Raw genomic sequence first — 18,822 nt, 5'->3', positions numbered from 1 at the left:
AAATATTCAATAATCGCTCCGAATATCGAAAGGAGACTGAACTGAAAATCTTCAAAACACCCGTATTTTTACAAGTTTAGTCTTGTTGGCCTCCTAGCAGTTTATGTATGTATGTATAGATACACTGAAAAGCAATTACAAAAAAAAAACACGCCATCGAATCAACTGGACTGCATCCCATTACACTTATTAAGGCTTCATCGAAGGCTTCACTTTAATTAAACGACACTTAACACTTTTATGGCATGTATGAAAACCATGAAAAAACAATCAGAAACACATTAAGAGCTTTACTCGATCGGTATAAGGAACGAAATTGCTTAGCAAAAATGAATTTAGTAAGTTTTTTTGGCAAGTGGGGTCTGCCAACGCTGCGATTTCCAGTGAGAGTTTGTCTAGCATCTTGGGAGCCCATTGTCTATCGGTTCTTATATGTATCCCGCCCATTGCTACTTTAGCTTCGAGCTTATAGGCTTTAGGATTGGTAGCCCAACGCATTATATAGGATCAGACTGTACGCGTCCACTGCTGGATAGGTATAGGCCTTTCCAAAAACGCGCCACCAAACACGGTCCTCCGGCTTCCTCATCCACCCGCTCCCGGCCACCTTCTTCAGGTCATCCCCCTAAAGGAAACCCCTACCTTCATATAATTAAAGAAATGCTCGACTAGTCTAATATTCTGTCTCTATGGCTCGACTGCTCGATGCTCAGATTTCAACCAATCAGAATTTTGACGCAGAGAGAGAGTTAAAAAAGATATTTGAGAGAAGTTTCCCTAGCGTACCAAATACGTTTGTATGCAAAAAGCTGGGTTGCGCCGCAGCCTTTCCGTACAAATGCAGTCAAACCTAGAAATCACGACACTTACATTTATTTGTAGAAGGTATCTACAGTTTGATTTTTTAATATTTAAATGAGAACCGTACTACGTTTGGAGCGCACTGTGAATATAATCGTCTCAAAGCTAACAGAGATTTCAGTTTAAAATAATGCAAAACGGCGCATGGTGGACGCGACGGTGGTGCTCTGATTGATTTCGCTGTCAAGTTGTCACGGGACTGGATAATCTATCAGACGCACTTGCTGCGTTTGTTTTCCGATCAATTACGTTAAACGTATAACAATTTAGACGAACTTTGTTGCCGGAACCATAAAAAAATTAAAATAAAATCTTTGGTTTCCGGCTCTATAACTCGACCTCTCACAAAAAACATTTATTTTTGTACAAAAATAATCATTTTCTGTTTTATAAATCGATTGAAAATAATTATTTTGATATGAGATGTCGCGTTCGTTTGTTTTACTTAAGAGGGGTCTCTCCGTCACTCGCTCCATACAAACGTAGTTCGTCTCTCATTGGAATACTAACCAATCATACTCTATGGAATTTTGCAGAAATGTTCCGGGTACTAATATCTATGCCTGTGGTTTTACAGATTTCCGTTAAAATATTCGGTGTCAAAGTTACGCGGTCTTAAAAATTCACATACAAATCTTTGAGCCCCTGTAATTTTAAAACTACATATTTTTTGAAAAATTTAAAACACCACAGGCACAGATATTAGTTTCTAGAATATGTCTGCAAAATTTCATGGACTTTGGTTGCTTAATATTCAAACGAAATTAAAACTACGATTGAATGGAATAAGTGACGGAGAGAGCCCTGTTAACGTTTAGAACCTTCAAAAACATTATCATACATTCCATAGTTACTACCATGACTGTAGTTCAGGTATCGAAAGTGTAATTCCCGCCGTGATATATGCTTGGGCAGTAAAGCGAGAATGCTGTGACGTCATCGCATAATGCGAGCTATGACGTCACAGTGTCTGAGATTGATGGCCGAGAGCTAGACGCTCAGATCTATCTATTATTGGAGAAGGAAGTGGAATTAGCCTGAGATGGAGATAACGACTAACTTTGCAGCGTGCATAGGGTGATTTTAATTGATGACTACGTTCGGTTTTCAGCAACTATTGGTTGGAAATACTCCCTTCCGCTGCCATCAGGCTGCTTCACCATTAGGTGAGATGATAGTCAAGCACTAATTTTCACCGAATAAAAAACGAGAACGATATTGTCTTATTTACATAACACTTGTTAAGTGTCAATTAAAAATTTATAATACCCTCGACAAGTGAAGGTTTCAGTAACTAGAAAAGGGCTGATAACTTTCAACTGGTTGAACCGATTTTCTTGGGTTATACCTAGCTAAGAACACTCGATCAAGCCACCTTTCAAACAAAAAAAAATCTAAATTAAAATCGGTTCATTAGTTTAGGAGCTACGATGCCACAGACAGATACACAGATACACACGTCAAATTTATAACACCCCTCTTTTTGGGTCGGGGGTTAAAAAAAGCTGATTACTTTCAAACGGCTGAACCGATTTTCTTGGATTATAGCTAAGAACACTCTCGATCGACCTTTCAAACGAAAACAAAATAAATTAAAATCGGTTCATTAGTTTAGGAGCTACGATGCCACAGACAGATACACACGTCAAACTTATAACACCCCTCTTTTTGGGTCGGGGGCTAAAAAACGACTAAAGCCTTTTATGAGCCAGTCTTATCTAATAGGCACCTACCTACATACATTTTTCACCGAACTTGGTTGAAGGGCCACCTTCTTGTACTCGTATTATGTACTCACTCCTGAGCTCCCGGGTTTCTATGCACCTAGCCGTTTAGCAACTTTATTGCTACCTAGCTAGGGCATGCAGTGTAGAAATGTTTTTCAGTCCAGGGAAATGGAACAGGGTATTCCAGGGATTTTCGATACTTTCGAAACTACCATAAATAATTAAGAAAACAAGGCTGACTAAAGACTAAGTCCGAAGTCCAGTCCATCTTAGCTAAAACGTTTAACTTGTTAGGTAAAAAATCTTTTTGAGCTAAATAGCTAATAGTGTTTACTTGATTCCAAAACCGATAACGGAACAGATATTATGGAAACCCTGTATTTTTAATTATAGATCCTATATTATGATAATACCCATATTATAACAGCTGTTTAATTGTTTTTATTGCGTAACGAAGAAGGCCGCGTGCTATATGCTGCGCATGGGCAGTAGTGCGTGGATTTACTCTTGCTTTCAGTATCATATATCAGAAACAGTATGATAACACAAAATATTTTGTTGACATTAAATTTTATTTGCACTTTATAAAGCGCACATATTTTCGATATGCCTAGTTTTTTCCTCGATATTCCCTTATTTTTCTTTTCAAAGTCAAGATCAAACTCATCATGTAAACCTACATCTTTACTAATAAATACAAGTGTAAATTAAAAATTTTCAACACCCCCGACAAATCAATTTTAAATAAATAATTATGTATATCTAGGCAACGTCCATCTTGACAGCTTGACATTTGTCAATTGACACTTGAATATTATGAACCTAAGGGTTATCTAACCTTGTTTTCTACAAGAAAACTAGAAAATAGCTGATAACTTTTAAACATCGATGCTTTTAAACGGCTGAACCAATTTTTTTGGATTATAGCTAAGAACACTCTCGATCAAGCCAAGCCACCTTTCAAACAAAAAAAACTAAATTAAAATCGGTTCATTCGTTTAGGCGCTACGATGCCACAGACAGATACACAGATACACAGATACACAGATACACAGACACACAGATACACAGATACACACGTCAAACTTATAACACCCCTCTTTTTGGGTCGGGGGTTAAAAATTGGAGTGTCTGTCTGTAATTTCGAAATAACTACCGCATATTAAGGTCATATGGTTATTTGAACGATACTATAACTGAATCACACGTTTTTAAAATTTTTATCTGTCTGTCTGTCTGTCTGTCTGTTTGAAAAGGCTAATCTTGGGAACGGCTGAACCGATTTTGACGGGATTTTCACAGACAAGTAGAGAATTGACCAGGGAGTAACATAGGCTACTTTTTTAACCGACTTTCAAAAAGGGAGTTGTGCTTTTCTATCTATGTACACCGAAATCTCCGAGATTTCTGAACCGATTTGCGTCATTTCTTTTTTAATCGATAGAGGAACTTTGCGACATTGTTTCATAAAAAAATTTGGAGTCCAACTCCTCAATCCTGATGCTGCAGGGGATCTGACCAATCCACGCGGGCGAAGCTGCGGGCATCAGCTAGTCTATGATAGTTCGAGACTCTACCACTGGTTTCAAAAATACAGAGAAAATACCGTTATGATGCTCAAAATAATTGTTATTCTTACTTACCCCATACATGGAGGAATTCTTCTTTCCCTTTATTTTGCTCTCTTTTCAAAACAGTTCAGAAACATTTGTTTTGGATTAGATTGTATCAATTTATGAGACTTCTTACCTCAAACTTATAATAATAATAATCAATCGCTACCAAAGTAAAATATCTAAGTGGTCGATCGATACTAAGGTATACATATAAGTACCGCTAAATGATATTACCTAAATGAAAGTAAATCAAGGCCCTTTTTATACAAAGCAAAGGTTTAAAAAGACGATGTGACGTGGTAATTTGAACGGTAGACTAACCGTTTCAATCTAAGATACACTGCAAAATAACGAATGCAGAAGGAAAATAACGAAAAAAATACATACTGCATAGTAATGTTTTACTTTTAATCGTTTTTACCGGTTTTCCCTGAGCTCGCAAAATAGTTACGCAAGAAAGTACAAATCGTTAACCTTATCTCGAGGCCACAAATAAGGTGGCGAGGGTCCCGGGAGCAGCTTTAATTAAATCGTGCTTACAACTACAGTTGATCCTAGGTTAACGCTGTGCCAACTACTTGTAGCGATCTAACAGATTTACGGAGCAAATGCGGCTAAGACGATCGCAGATTAAAGTTTAGACCGAACGTGCCGCAAGATCCGAACGTGCATCGATGGAACAAAAAGACAAGACTTTCAAGTTGATGCTTATAGTGAACGTGATATAACTTTTATAACAGTGCAATCTTATTTTGATGATTATTTTTACTCAAAAGTAGTCCCATTTTGCACTCCGATTGCGAGATCGTTTTATAAATCTAGCCGTCAGTGCATATGGTGTGTTCTATATTTGATGATTCAGCGGTTTCTTCAAGACTGCCTTTCACTCTATAAATAGATTTTAATAAAATGTCTTAGTGTTCCTTATAGCGAAGGCTTCATAACGTTATGATAAAATATAAATGCAATATGTTGGATAAAAACGTTTAGAATATAATAATTAAGTATTGAGATGGTAACAATCGAGTCTAATTTTGTATTTCATTAATTAGTGCGTGTAACAAGTGTGGAGGTAGTTAAAGTCATTCGTATTTTCATAACTGAAAAAATGTTGAATTCGCGGCGGCTCTTGCGGTGTGTGCGGCTCCGAGTCTAATGTGCGTTCAATCTTAACGAAACAAATGCGCTTATTTTCTGTTTCTTGGATTTAAACTGTGCAGAATCTTGAGTGTGTTTAATTTAGAAATGGATTTATTTAGTCTTTGTACAAATGTTTGGATTTCAGAAGAGGTTCCTTTTCAGAGGAAATGCGGTTTATTTTGTTGTTTGCCCGCCTTTAATGGTGTTTAGAGTTTAAAGATGTTTGTTTTAATTTATTGTAATATAATAGTATACTCACTAGCTGACTTGCTTCGGCTTTACACGGGAGGTCATGTATTTGTAAGCTCCTGGATTCATTCTATGCTGATGTCGGTCTCGCGTACCTACTACTTTATTATTACCGCAATGTAGTGACGCGCGTAAACCTCTAACACACCGGGTTATGCATACGTCCACGCTTTACGCAAGCGGCATGCCAGGTTTCATACAGTTCCATACATTACAACGCAATGGTACGCGCTACGTCTACGCTTACGCAACGCTTACGCAGCCTGTGTGAACGAGCTATTAAACATGTTTTAAACTGACATAATAACAGCGAGTTGCTCGAAGGTTGTAGTTATAAAATCTTCAGGATTTTTAAAACGATTATAAGAAAGTAATGTTCGCATAAAATTCCAATTCGCAATGAAAGTAATTAGGATCTCTAATTAAATACTCTTTAACAAGATTATTATAGCCAATTTATTTATTTGTTAAAAATGCTTCTGTGCTTTTCAAAATGATACGTGAGAAAATACCCGAGCACGTCTTCACTTGCGAATCAAAACAGAGATTGCATAAAGCTGATGCAGGGTTCCGTACCTCAAAAGGAAAAAAGGAACCCTTTAAATAGGATCACTTTGTTGTCTGTTTGTCTGTCTGCCGATCTGTCCGTCTATCCTTAAATGTGTTCACGGAAAAATTAATTTACTAAATCATATGTAGATGGCGCAGTCCGTCATTAACTCGCTCTGTATAAAAGTGTTATTAAGTATATCTTGAACGATGATACGGATCCCGTGTCCCGTGCGACTGGCACATGACCGGTTTTTTAGTTTTGAAAATCAAAGTGAAGTCAGCAGCATCATTTTAAGAGTTCCGTACCCGAAAGGTGCCAACGCGACTCCTTCTGTCCGTCCGTCTGTTTGTCATCGGGCAGTATCTCATGATCCGTACCTAACAGGTAGAAACTTGAAACAGTGTGTTTCTATTATACTATAACAACGAATAATAACTTAATTGCGAAATGTTATGCACTACATTTCCTTTCTTTCAAACCCTGAAATTCTCTTGATAAAAATCGAAACCTCGAGTAACTGCCGTGTAAAAACCCGACTTTATTGAACTTTCGAGGACCCAATCTTGTAGCTCTTAACTCGGTTTTCCCAGCGTACGGCTCTAATATAGTTCACATCCCTATACAGCTGTTCCAGTGAATTTGTTTTTTCATTTTTATTTCTTTCCGGATCTTTTTAATCTAATTTACCATCTGAAATGAAAGATAAGGGATGAAAATAGTCTCTTTAGAAATTCTCGACTTGTTCTGTGATGTTGTGATGTTCAACATTTTACGTGCCTAGGTATTTTTAGGGTTCCATATCTCCACAGAAAAAAGGAACCCTTATAGAATCACTGTTTGTTTGTCTGTCCGTTCGAAAGCACATAGTTCGAAAAGTCGATAAACATTGGGGTCCCAAAGTGGGACCTCGCACCGGAAAGACCAGCGTTGGAACTCGGAACTCGGAAGACCTTTCAATAGTACACAGACGTTATGAAAGGAGTCGCAGGAGACGCTGGATTCAGGCAGTGCCGGACCGTGTCGTATGGAAGTACCTACAAGAGACCTATTGTCCTGTGTCCAGCTGTGTGACGTGACGTCTATCGGATCCTTGGCTGATAATGAAGATGATGAATGAAACATCCTGGCCCCTAGCCAGTGGACTTTAAGCAAAACGAAAATATTGTATCGGAAACTTAACCTTAGTTTAACAAGGGCCTTTTGAAAGCAGGATAATCTGCCTTTCTAGACGTCCGAGCTATCGGATTATGCCCGGCTAATCACTCGTTAAATCGTATGGATCAGCTTTCACAATTAGGCCCGGGAATTTGTTGATGTGTATCATTACTGAAACTCAAGCAAGCTGCTTAGCTTGGAGAATTTGATATGTTGAAGTTACGTTACTTTACAAAGTGCGTAATACCTACATACATATTTTAAGGCTACGCTTCGAAGCCTGCCTTGGTCTAGGCCGAATGGAGAAGACTGCTGCTTCAAAATAATAGTATGTTGATACTTTGGTATATTGAGCTAGATAGATCTTGGACATTTGGACTTAGTAGAGGAATTAGTGGAAACCTTTAGATCAAAATTTTAGTCTGGAAACACCTGATGTAGAGAAAAAACAGAAAATTCCACCCAAACTTAGCCGAGGCGTGTCAGTTAGTTCATGACAAAACGATTTCGTTAAGTTTTGGACGTGAATATCTCGTCTAACTGTTCAAACTTAACCAATTACATTATTTACTTTTCTAATGAAACAGTAGGTATAAACGGTAATGCTTTTATCTCACATCTGAGCTCGGTTCAGCAACATTTTCTATTTACTTGGGAATCCGACACATCATTAAACCCTCCTAATGTGAAAGTCGATCCTTTAAGCCGGATAGTCTGAGCGTCCGAATGAGATTATCCAATACCTACTCGGGCGGGCGATGAGTGAGCACTTTTAAAAGTATATGATATCCTTTGAGTATTCTCAGAGAGCGCAAGATCAGTTTTCAACATCGAAAACAAATATTTAAAATTGGCCAATGAACCACGTAGTGCTCCACTGTACTCCATCTGGTACTCCAGTACATACCTATAACTATCCATTTGTTCGTTTTCTCCCTAACGTTAAAGTTGTCTGGAAGAGATCGCTATTTAGCGATTAGACCGCCTTTTTGTACCTACATTTTTAATTTTTGTAACCTGTCATTTGTGCAATGCAAAAGACGGGACATTCCGAACAAATTATTTTTATAAAAAAAATTAAAAACAACTCGTTTTTGCTTAGGTACAACTTGATGTCCTTGTCCAGTATTATACAATTTTTTTTTGCACACGATCGATATTAGTTTGAAATAACCCTAGTATAGGTTATAGGTATACTCTTCAAAACTAGTTTTACATACGTTGCACCTGTGCGTAGCACTGTGCGATAATAGACTTATCAAATCGAAATCACGCTGATAAATGTTACTTTACATTATAAAACTTTAACGATGAAGAAAAACATTGTGAGGGAACCTGTAAGCTGTATGCCTGAGAGTTCTCCATAATGTCCTCAAAGGCATGTGAAGCCTGCCAATCCGCACTTCGTAAGCGTCGTGAACTGTGGCTGATGGGCTAAGCTCTTTTCATTCTGAGAGGAGATTCATTCACCCCGTGCTCAGGAGTAGCAATAGCTTTGAGATAATGATTAAATGAATATGGGAAAGAGACAAACTGCTTTTTGACAAAATTTTGATCCATCTTATGTTCCTTTCCTCTCTCTCATCTTATATTCTCTTAATCGGTCAGTGTGGACACCAACGTAGAATTGAAAATTTTAGTTGGATTAAGAGCAATGTAAAATCCTAGATGGCTATTAGTATTAAAACAGTAAATCTAAAGATATACCTAGCCGTATTAAGCATTAATGAGCTAATTAGTCGACTTATTAACCAGTTACACAAGGTTCTATGAACTTTATAATTTATACAGTCCATCTAATTAACATTCTATAATTACTGTCACAATCAGAATTGTCAATCTAAAGTGCGGCGTAAAAACGGCCGCCATCGATATCGTACAAAAACATTATTCGTATTGAAAATAAATTAAAAGATCTCTTTATATGGGCCACTTATATTTGGACTCGATTGTTGAAACTTCATTAGGTATGTATTAACATTTTATGTTATTATTAAATTCAATCATATCCAATCAGGATCACTTTCAAGAACTTGTTTCAAAACTTTAATAAAGTTGTTTTTTAAGATTGGGATCAATGTGTTACTTAAAATCAATGCATTATGGTTTTTGATAATAATAATATAAAATGTATTTACTTAGTGGATACCTGCAGTGAAAATTGAGATAATAGCTAAAACATGAGATACAATAAATAAATAATTTATAAGGTTTAATGTACCTTTATTGTAGGGTGTAGCAAGATAAATTAGCAACAGCTTTTTTAATGAAAAATACGAGCCAATCTAACCCGGCTTTGCTCAGTTGTAATTTCTAAAAATGCTTTTTTTCGTTGAGGGTCTGCAATCTATTCATATCTATTCTATCATTGTAGAAAGAACAAGCAAATCTCAAGTTTCTAGTAAAACCAACGGTTTGTGCTGTACATTGAGATGCTAGCCAGTCAGTTGCATCCTATTTCAAATTTTATTATAATACTTACCTACTGCTAAGTTTTTCATGACTCCCACTTTTGAATTTTGCGACCTCTTTGCAAAATATCACAAGTTGTCAATACTAAAAGCTTCTCTCGTCTCTTAGTATCCATGTGCTCCTAGTGTCAGGGTTTTCTACTACTTAGGTGTGATGTAAGTGCTGCCGAGGCAATTTTGAGTAAGCTTCTAGAAAAGTGCATTGCGTTTTTGCGATGAAGTGAGGAACTACAATGATTTATCGTACAAATTATTGCAGAAGTTGAATAGAGTTATAATAATAAATATAATTAGACCTCGTTTTAGTCCCCATAGACTGTATCAGGCAGAGAGTTGGCATCAATTTACTAGAGCTGCTAAGTTCTGCAAAATGGAATCGAGTTGCAGTGTCCTGCAAAATTAAAACAAGGTGACTGATGTATAAGTTCACATTACCACCAAAAATGTGCTTTTTGTCGCGCAGCGAACTAACGCGGACGCTTATAGCTCGTTCACACAGTCTGCGTAAACGTAGACGTAGCGCGTACCATTGCGTTGGAATTTATGGAACTGTATGAAACATGGCACACCGCTTGCGTAAAGCGTGGACGTATGCGAAACCCGGTGTATTAGGGGTTTGCGCGCGTCACTACGCACATGTCACGTGTACGCAATTTGTGTGAATCGGCCTTTAGACTTGCTTTAAAAGCGTCTTTACAGTTTACACTAGCGTTTCTCCAGCGTAGGCGTTATGGACTCTACTAGTTGTATATACCTTACTCGCTATTTTTAACACACATATTGTAATTACGAGTATTTATGTAACTATTACTTGAATGTAATTAGAATTAAAGATTCATGTTTCTTTAATTAAAAATGCTTAGTTGAAACTTGAAACTATTGTATTGGCGTTATTGTATTGTATAGGCAAATGCATGAGGTATTCCTCATGTATTTGTCACATTTTATTTAACGCTCTATACCCTTACTCAATGGTTTAATGTTGTTAGTACGCGAGGGACAGTAACGTTAATTTCATATCGACCGTACACAGAGGCAGTCTGTGTCGACATTATTCAAATTAAGCTCTTGGTGGAAGGGTTGAGCTTTAATGGAGACGTAATTTTGAAAGTGGTAATTTGCCATTTTTATATTCAGGGTTTAAATTTTTTAATTTCTGCAGGTTGCATTTAATCACGTATCCATACTTAATCGCGAAAGTGTACTAATATACTGATTGTTTCATGGCTCAAGCTCTAAATAAATCTTGACAAAATTTGGCATAGGCTCGCATCCTGTAGACGTCTGAAGAATATAGGATCCCTTTTTATGTGGAAAATCAAAGCTGCCATGGGATTTTTAAAAACTTAAATATTTTTTTAATTCAGAGATGACGTCGGCAAAGTCATCCTTTGCAAAATGTTGTGGAATGCCTTCTCAGTTCAAAATCACTTCTTTAGTATCTTTTTAGGCTAAATTCATATCAAATCGTATGCGCAAGGAACTTGGAGACTTGTAGGGGCCACGACCTTGAGCGATGAAGAATTCAACACAGAATATTAGGTAAGTAACGAGTAACGACTGTTGAAAGTCAAAGCGCTATCCGCCAACCTTATTCAGTATTCCAGTCAGGGTTTCCTGAAATGAAATTTAGTATAAATCTACAGTCCCCTGAATCCGATTGGTAATTGAAGTTATACGGATTGCCTACGTGAGAGACATGCCAAGAGCTGGAATAACACTTAACTGTACAATGTACATATTATAAGTTGACAAAGTGTTACCTTTGTTATAATTTATTCTTCTCTTTTGTCCCTCTATTGTTGACCGTCATCTTGTCATCGCCAGGATAGGATAATAATATATTATCCTATCCTTCACCAAACGGAAAAGTTGTGCTACGTTGGTTATCCTGATTCCTTGTCCATTCCCAGATGTTTCTACTTACTAGCCACGACTTTCTTGTACCAATGTTTTATTTTCCCTCAATAATAGATTTGGCCGCATGCAACGCAGCGCAAAGTAAATTCTAATGCTGCCTTTCAGGCCCATGAATGTGGACCCCGGACAGGTCTGAAAATAGTCGGGCATATTATTCCGACTAAAACATGAATTCTAGCCGTTTTTTGCATGTATTTATAGTGAATTTATTTTCATTTCGCTCTCATCGTCGCCGTCGTTGGCCGTCGGAGGCCATTAAAAAAACACTTGCAAATGAACATGAATAAAGAATAGTATGGGATTGAGCTAAGCTCTTGATCCTGTTTAGATCAACGTCCCATTAAGTAAATAGCATTGAAACAACTTCACACCAAAAATGGTAAACAAGTGCTAAAGATGCTAATGGTAATAATATTCAGATCCCGTTCCAAATCTCTTGTACACATTCCTAAAGGCGGCTATAAACGGGCAAGATTTTATGGTAATTTCTAGATGAAATTAATATTTATGCATATTTATGAACTCAACTGATAGCAATTATTATAGCTCAGAAGGATGCAAGCTTTCGATACGCACCTTAAAAAGTTGCTGGACAGTTTAAGGTTGTGGATCAAAAGACTAAGTAGTATTTGACTAACTAGTATCATCACTTACCAGTCTTTCCACCAGGTGAGATTGCAGTCGGCTTAGTAGTACCTATCTTTATAAAAAACTAGAGAATGCCCGCGACTTCGTCCTCGTGGATTTAGGTTTTTAAAGATCCTGTGGGAACTGTTTGATTTTCTGGGATAAAAAGTTGCCTATGTTAATAACAGAAACGCAAGCTACCTGGATACCAAATTTTATACAAATCAGTTTAACGGATGGGTCTTTAGGAATCACGTGGAAACTCTTTGATTTTCCGGGATAAAAAGTAGCCTATGTATCAGAGTTAGCTTATGTCCCCGGGATATAAGCTAACTCTAATACTAAATTTCGTCAGAATTGGTTAAACTGTTGGGCCGTGAAAAGGTAGCAGACAGACAGATAGACAGACAGACAAACTTTCGCATTTATAATATTAGTATGGATAACTAAGTAGAAAGGATTGAAAATGGGGATGAACAATCGAGGACCGTGATAAAGATGATGGTCCCCAGCAAGTATTGCAGCAACTATATAGCCCGTCTACATCACATAACACCCGCGGCGCTAAAACGACACCCCGGTATAAATCACCAGATGACATCGCGCTTTGTTCAGCCGATGAAAAAATGTTTAATCCACGGACCATTGTATCGTGTGTGTTTAGTGGGCTTATTCTGGTAAGTAATGTTTTCAGCACTCGCTTTGCTTACTTTTTGTAACCAGCTTAATCGCAAACCCAGTCGCACGCAAGCCACGAAGCCATAGAAAAATTGAATTAATCGGCAGTTGGAAAACCATGAGTATAACATATACTCGTAATATGTAACGAAGAATCAATGTACATAATCTTTTTTTAGAGTTCCGTGCCCGAAGGGTGCCAACGGAAACCTATTATAAACCTATAATAACCATGGATGGGCCCTTCGAAGATAAAAAACGCGCTCAAAAAGTCAAGAGAAATTGCAAAAGTCTCTTGACTTTGTCAATGACGATGACGTAAGATTCAAGCGTATTTTTGCGGACGGAATTGTATGGGAAAGGCTAATCCATATACATCGATGATAATAACAAATAATAATGAAAACGAAATGGCCGCCATACTAATTAAAAAAAAATTAAAAGTACATATTGTCTTATCTTATATGGTATGGAACCCTTCGTGTGCGAGCGAGTCCGACTCGCTCTTGACCGTTTTTATAGTTACTGGTTACGTCCTTGTTGATAGTTATCTACAGACAACAAGGTTATTACAAGTGTAAATTAAAAATGTATAACACCCCCGACAAGTGAAGGTTTACAGTAACTAGAAAAAAACTGATAACTTTCAAACAGCTGAACCGATTTTCTTGGATTATAGATAAGAACACTCTCGATCAAGCCACCTTTCAAACAAAAAGAACTAAATTACAATCGGTTCATTAGTTTAGGAGCTACGATGCCACAGACAGATACACAGATACACACGTCAAACTTATAACATCCCTCTTTTTGGGTCGGGGGTTAAAAAAGTCAAAACAGCACTTTATTAAAAATTGTTTTGACACTGAAGAGAACTTTGTACCATTCTGTGCTTTGTACAGTGCAGGTACTCGTACACATTCATATATTTTTGTAAGAGTCATCATTGCACCATGTATGTTGAAATGCAATATTGTGCAAAATGTTTATGTTCGAGGCTCGAGGCTCACTCTTTTGAAAACGTTATTACATTGTTCAACAATGTTGCCAAACAAAAACATTCAAGAGTAAGTGTGCCGTATGAGTTGCCATGAATAATTCAGCCACGGCTCGCGTTAACGAATACGGGCGGCAATTTTCAAGGGCACCAGCCTCCCCTGCAGGCTGTTACGTTTTTCAAAATAATAGCAAAATCTTCCTAAGTGAATCTTGATGTCAACGTGAAAAGGTCATGACTCTACATAGTTCGTTCTTTCTCTGCTGCCACAGAATTTTAAAAAAGGTAATAGAAATAATATATGCTATTCTTCCGCTCTTATACATTCAGAAATTATTGCAATTACGTTTACGCATATTTCTACTAACCAAAGAGGAGTTAACCTCGAGCACTCTCGAGCTGCATACAACGGTAGTTCGATTCTCATTTGAATACTAACCAATCAAACTGAATGTAGTCACGTTTTAGAAATTAATATACCCATAGTTTTTCGTAGAAACCTCGTGCGTCTACTAGGTCTCTGTAAGAACGCGTTTTCCTAGAACATTCTTATTCCTCTTGTACTAAAGATACCCGGATTATAATAAGTGGAAATACTGATCTCGAAAAACTCTTCTGAATCTTAGCCATGTAAATAAGGAATGAGGAAAACCTCAATAGCTCAACGGTTGAGGAGCGGACTGAATTCCGAAAAGTCGGCGGTTCAAACCCCACTCGTTGCACTATTGTCGTACCCCATCCTGGCACAAGCTTTACGCTTAATTGGAGGGAAAAGGGGAGTATTAGTCATGATTAGCATGGCTAATATTTTCTTATAAAAATAAAATAAAAAAAATGATGACGCAAAGCGTTTCGTGTGTGTAGAAACTAATTTCGATGACATGAGAGCTGGAAATTCGCCCGGCGTGGTACGGTGGTAAAAATCTGAAGGGGGACAAAGATTGAAAAGCTCCTTAACACACTCTGAAATAAATCCTGTAAAACACCAATAAGCCGACAACTGTGCGACGGTGATCAAGTCTGTGAAGTTTCAACAGAAGTGGTGAGTCTTCCCTAAGAGTCTTCTCGGTCAAAGATCGATGGCATGTAAAGTTGCTAGTTGGTACTTACAATTATACCTACTATTACCTACTTCTATACCTATTCTGAATTCTGTGGGCTATGACCAGTATTAAGATAGTAGGTGCGCCGTCAAAGTTTTGTTATTCTTTATCGAAGAAAAGATAAAATTGCAGACATTCTGCCTGCATCCTCTATTAAAGGTAAATGGATACATTTTACCCGCACTGATATTTCATGGTGCCTATCAGGCTTGCTCTTACGCTACTTGTATAAAATACTAGCTGATGCCCGCAGCTTCGCCCGCGTGGATTGGCCAGATCCCCTGCAGAATCAGGATTGAGGAGTTGGAATCCAATTTTTTTATGAAACAATGTCACAAAGTTCCTCTATCGATTAAAAAAAAAATTACGCAAATCGGTTCAGAAATCTCGGAGATTTCGGTGTACATAGGTAGAAAAACACAACTCCCTTTTCGAAAGTCGGTTAAAAAAGTAGCCTATTTTACGCCCTGGTCAATCCTCTACTTGTCTGTGAAAATCCCGTCAAAATCGGTTCAGCCGTTCCAAAGATTAGCCTTTTCAAACAGACAGACAGACAGACAGACAGACAGACAGACAAAAATTTTAAAAACGTGTGATTCAGTGTTGGTATCGTTCAAATAACCATATGAGCTTAATATGAGGTAGTTATTTCGAAATTACAGACAGACACTCCAATTTTATTTATTAGTATAGATTATATCAATGCATCTAAAGCCTTTCCTTTGTGAGCACAGCCTCCGGGCTTCATTGAATCGTATCCGAGAAGGTTGGCTATTTTATGTAACTATAGCTTTAAGAAAAGTAGAGCATAATCTATAGTCTAGACTCTAGAATACTGTTATTAAAACTGTATAGTAAACAATTACAAGTAAAGCTGTAGATGATGGTAAAATATATGATTTTTGTAATATTTTTTGGAATTTTAAAGGTCTGAAAAATTATAAAATTATTCTGGACCTGATATGTGAAAGTTAATATTATGTTGAATACTGATTTATTGTTGTTATGAGCTCTCAGGAGTCTGGCTGAAGTGCAATCAGAACCCCCGTAGCTTAAGTTGATTAAATGAAAAAAAGATTCCGACGAATTGAGAACCTCCTCCTTTTTTCGAAGTCGGTTAAAAATAGTTTTCACTCTAGTACCTTACTATAGCTAATATCTAAATCCACGCGGACGATGTCACGGGTATAAGCTAGTTAATAATATTATTCTGAAACATTCAAATGAGATCAAATTATCATCATCAATGCCATACAGCTATAATATGAGTCTACAGCCCTGGGTGAGCCTTGGCTTGATCAAGCAAACTTTTGCATTGACGGTAAGATGCAGCTTCTTTCCAGCTCCGCCCTCCCAAAACTCATCTCCTTCTCCACTCCGTCAATACCTCCAGAACAAAAAAGCTCGCATTCACAAGATGCACAAGAAACTCAATGATTTTCCGGGATAAAAAATAGCCTATCCTCCGTCCTTTCAACTATCTCTGTGCCAAAAATCAAGTCGATTAGTTGCTTAGTTAGGGCGTGAAGGAGGGACAAACAAACAAATAAATCCACTTTCGCATTCGTAGTTCAAGTAGACAAGTCGTCAACTTATACTTATCCTCGCCCAGGTTATTGACTTATCATCAGGTGAATGAAATAGAAGCCAAGCGTAAACAAATCTATACTAATACTGTAAATGCGAAAGTCTGTTTGCTAGCTTTTCACGGCCTATCTGTTTAACCGATTTTGACAAAAGGTGTAGCGATAGCTTGCATCCTAGGGACAGACACAAGTTTTTAAATACTTTTTATCCCGGAAAATCAAAGAGTTCCCACTGGCTTTTAAAAACCTAACATTTTGACAAAAGGCGCAGAGATAGCTTTCATCCTAGGGACGATGGACGAAAAATCAAAGAGTTACCACGGGATTTTTAAAAACCTAAATCCACGCGGACGAAGTCGCGAGCATTATCTAGTTATTGATACAATAAAATAAAAACCTCTGATTACCCTGACTGTAAGCATCTGCTGATTTCATATAATTTTCCGAACCGGTCCGATCCGTGGCATCTTGCGGTTATGATTGTGGTTTAGAGGAATAGTCCCCGATAGTCTATTATTTGCCGTCGCTGTTATCTTATACAATAGCAGTGTAATTATTTCTCGTTGACTTACTGTCGTTTGTACAGCGGAGTGCTCTTGGAGTGCGCTTCAATTCCATTGAATTTCTATATTGTTTTGATAGGAAAGTTCAACCTTCGTGCATTACTATGGCTCTCGTTGTAAATGTAGACAACTCTAGCAATTATTTCAAACATTTATTCTGCTTTTTTACCATGCTGAGTAGAACTTTAGGAGTGCAATCCCACTATCTCAGCCACCGTTGTAGGTACTCGTATTGTAGTCTTAGGATTAAAAGCCTTCAACTCTTTCTCAAAATCTTTTGGAGCCATGAAACAAGCGATAAAAGATAACAATAACAGATAATGAAATGATAACCTAATATAAGATGAAGAATGATAAAACCATACCTACTTAGACATAGAGAATATATTCGTAGAACCATAATAACTTGTAGGAAAAGCAATTCAACAAGCATGAATGTCACATAGAGAATTCAGCAATCGTAGCAAAGTTGGAGCAAAAGGTAAGATGGTATAGATATCGTAATTTGTACCCTTTCTCAATGCTCCCAGCGGACGAACAATAGGTATAAGAGACGTTACAGTATTATTGGGACTCGGGAGATATCGAGATGGCGAAATTTTATAGTCAGACACACTTTTTTATTTTTCTCTTTTAGTGTTGGAAAACTTTTTATTTTTGCCCTTTTATAGCATCTTACCCTTGTTTCAGTAGATAATAAAAGTTAATGATTAGTACTAGCAACATGTAACATGTTCGCTCAGTTGAGTCTACTTAGGTGAATTTTCACTTTTTCCGTCTGTCTGTTGACTAGAATAAGTGATGATCAGATGTTACAGAATGTAGGAATTGACCATTATGATCTTCAACCATAGACCTTCACTGCTAGACAAGGGTCTCTTGGAAGGACTTCCACAAGCCACGGTTTTGTGCTGTATGATTCTCCCTGTGACTCAAATCTATTGTATTATGGTCTAGTAACAAGTAATACAGTAGTAACACGTAGTAGTAAGTAGTAGTCTCTTTGCCAGCTGTAACAGCAGCAGCAGCATACATTTGTATTTTATCTAACAGTAAAAAACTTCTTGTATAAATTTTTCAACTTGGATGGTTTATTAAGCAGCTATAAAATCTAAACTTTCTCGAGTCCCAGCTACTATTCTCAACACTTTTATAAAAGTCGCGCAGTAAAGTTACTAATTGAAGTATTTTCCACCCAATTTCACGTGGATTTTATTTTGTAAGTAAAAAGTTTTGATAGGTTATTCACAGACTATACGAAAAAGCTAGACTAAAAATGCTGGAACAAACAAAGCTTGTTGCGATAGATGTAGACTATTTCTCTTTTCGAGTTTCGTTTTTGGCGGTGCGTTTTTCATTTTGGAAATTATTGTGGCGTATTATTCCCTATATTTATTTTGTATAGAAGGGTCTCTAACGAATATATTTTGAATGCTTCACGGTTCAAAGTTTGTACTTTGAACCGTGAAGCTGTTGTTTTAAAATACATAATTTGTCGTTTGAGATGGGCGAATGACGTACATCGTGTTAATGACGTTGGACCGCTGAAAAATATTCCTTGCAGCAAATTTGAAGA

At 37.3% G+C, this 18,822-nt stretch overlaps 1 protein-coding gene across 1 annotated transcript in view; it reads left to right on the top strand.

The window, feature by feature from the left end:
- Positions 1-18,822, top strand: part of LOC123866843 (protocadherin-like wing polarity protein stan) — a 179,278-nt gene that overhangs the window by 49,155 nt on the left and 111,301 nt on the right. The window lies entirely within an intron of this gene.

The sequence above is a fragment of the Maniola jurtina genome, chromosome 7 (assembly GCF_905333055.1).
Source record: "Maniola jurtina chromosome 7, ilManJurt1.1, whole genome shotgun sequence".
Classification (NCBI taxonomy): Eukaryota; Metazoa; Arthropoda; class Insecta; order Lepidoptera; family Nymphalidae; genus Maniola; species Maniola jurtina.
This window is presented reverse-complemented; position numbering and strand designations above follow the sequence as displayed.